Below are 2649 nucleotides of genomic sequence, written 5' to 3'. Positions count from 1 at the left end.
TTTCTCATTAGTATTTAAAAAATTTAAAGTCAACAAGACACCAAATAGGATCCAGACAACCTGTTTATTTCCTTTTTTTTTCTTTTCTTTTTTTAGTTTTTTAAGACAGGGTTTCTCTGTAGCTTAGGGGCCTGTCCTGAAACTCACTCTCTAGACCAGGTTGGCCTTGAATTCATAGAGATCTGCCTGTCTCTGCCTCCCAGGTGCTGGGGTCAAAGGCGTGTGCCACCAAATCTGGGCTTTATTTCTTTTTTTTAATTTTATTTATTCATTAATTAAATTTATTTTTTACATACCAATCCCATTTCTCCCTCCCTCCTGTCCTCCCATTCCTCCTACCTTCCCCCGTCCACATTCCTCCACTCCTTGGAGAACCTGTGTATTTCATATCCTTACATGGTTTATTTTTTACATTATTTTCTCATTCTTTTTTTTTTACATATTTATTTATTTAAATGTTTATTATGTATACAATATTGGCCAGAAGAGGGCACCAGACCTCATTACAGATGGTTGTGAGCCACCAAGTGGTTGCTGGGAATTGAACTCAGGACGTTTGGAAGAGCAGGCAATGCTGGTAACCACTGAGCCATCTCTCCAGCCCCATATTTTCTCATTCTTTAAAAACTTTATAGCCAGGCGGTGGTGGTGCACGCCTTTAATCCCAGCACTAGGGAGGCAGGGGCAGGCAGATCTCTGTGTGTTCGAGGCCAGCCTGGTCTACAAGAGCTAGTTCCAGGACAGGAACAAAAAAACAAACAAACAAACAAACAAAAAAAACTACAGAGCAACCCTGTCTCGAAAAAAAAAAAAACTTTATTACTTTTTTTTTTTTTTAAGGAGAGGGGCTGTTTTGGATTACATTTTATTTATTTTTTAAGATTTATTTATTTATTATGTACACAGTGTTCAGCCTCCATGTATGCCTGCAGGCCAGAAGAGAGCACCAGATCTCGTTACAGATGGTTGTGAGCCACCATGTGATTGATGGGACTTAAACTCAGGACCCCCGGAAGAGCAGTCAGTGCTCTTAACCTCTGAGCCATCTCTCCAGCCCAAACTTTATTACTTTTAAACATACATTTTTTTATAATTGTCTATACTCATTTTTAAGCACCTAAACATATTTTTAAATAAACTACCTATTCAAAGTTTTGGCCTAGACCTGAACTTTTTTTCTTCCCCCTGCATCAGCAGCATTTTGTAAATGGAAATTTCTGTCCCACCCAGTTCTGCAACTGTTCAATCCCAAAGAAACACACAGAGTCTTATATTAAGTACAAACTGTTTGGCCTTTTAGCTCAGGCTTATTATTAGTTAGCTCTTACAACTTAAATTAACCCATAATTATTGCCTATGTTTAACTACATGGCTTGGTACCTTTTATCAGAGAGGCATTATCATCTTGCATCCTCTGCATCTGGCTGGTGATTGCATCTCTGCCTCTCCTCTTCCCAGAATTCTACTTTGGTCACCCCACCTGTACTTCCTTTCTGGCTTCTGGCCAATCAGTGTTTTATTAAACCAATATGAGTGACAAATCTCTACAGGTTACAAGAGCATTATCCCACAGCATTGTGAACCAAACCTTAAATGACTAGGTGGTGGCTAGGCTATCTGCTTGCTTTGTGGCTCCACTTAGCACTTGGTGCTGACAGCTGGCTCCACCCCCTGCGGGTCCCTCATGTGGGTGCTGGCCAGGAGCTGCATTTACTTACCCCAGTTCTGGGAAGCTGCTGGGTTTGTGCTGAGGCAGGCATTTTTACCTAGCTTCCCATCCTAACTAGTAGTATGCCGGTTAGTCAAGTGCTCAGCTGTGTGACAGAGTTTTTTTGTTTTTTTGTTTTTTCAGGAGAGAGCCTGAACGCAGTCCCCCACTACCACAACTTATGCAGTTTAGTTTCCCATATTTGGGGAAATCACAGGGGTCAGCACATCTGGGGTGCAATGGATAAGCCTTGCCCTGGGAAAACCACCTTCGTGATCATGGTATCTCCTCTTCTAGGTAAGTGTACAACAGACCCTCTTAAAGGAGCTGCACCTCTGGACAGTGTGAACACTGTGAACACTGAGCCTGTCAGGAAGTCACATTGAACTCCATGTTCAGAACATTTTTTCAGCTTTCTCAGACTCTGTTTTTTTGTTGTTGTTGTTATTGTTGTTTTGGTTTTTTGTTTTGTTTTGTTTTTTTCTTTTTGAGATAGGGTTTCTCTGTAGCTTTGGAGCCTGTCCTGGAACTAGCTCTAGTAGACCAGGCTGGCCTTGAACTCACAAAGATCCGCCTGCCTCTGCTTCCCTTAGTGCAGGAAATAAAGGCGTGCACCCCACAGTGGCCCATGAACTCATTTTATCCAGGACAAACGAACTGAGACAGGATAGTTTAGTAGCAATGGGGATAATGACGAGGGATGGGTGGAGTCCTGACTACCGAGATTGGAGGAGATTCGGAGTTTCTCAGGGTTTCACACATTTCACGTAACAAAGGTTCTTCCTGTGTTCAGTGGAGCGATTACAGTGTAAATCCTGGCAGTTCACAGCAGGGGAACCTAGGGTGGGCGATCCAAACAGCAACCCCAGTTTCCATCATCTGACCCCCACTCCCGCCATCCACCATAAAGATGAAGTGTGCAGTAGAGAAATGTACACCCT

The 2649-nt window shown here is 42.5% G+C and overlaps 1 non-coding gene across 1 annotated transcript; it reads right to left on the bottom strand.

Annotated features, from left to right (window-relative positions):
• Positions 1–1849: 1849 nt before the first annotated feature.
• LOC126510466 (U1 spliceosomal RNA) lies at positions 1850–2013 on the bottom strand. The gene has a single exon (XR_007594408.1). It is a non-coding gene; the product is annotated as a U1 spliceosomal RNA (small nuclear RNA).
• Between the last annotated feature and the right edge of the window lie 636 nt (positions 2014–2649).

This window comes from Alexandromys fortis, unplaced genomic scaffold, assembly GCF_014885135.2.
Source record: "Alexandromys fortis isolate MF-2015 unplaced genomic scaffold, M_Fortis_MF-2015_v1.1 scaffold_26, whole genome shotgun sequence".
In the NCBI taxonomy this organism is placed as follows: domain Eukaryota; kingdom Metazoa; phylum Chordata; class Mammalia; order Rodentia; family Cricetidae; genus Alexandromys; species Alexandromys fortis.
This window is presented reverse-complemented; position numbering and strand designations above follow the sequence as displayed.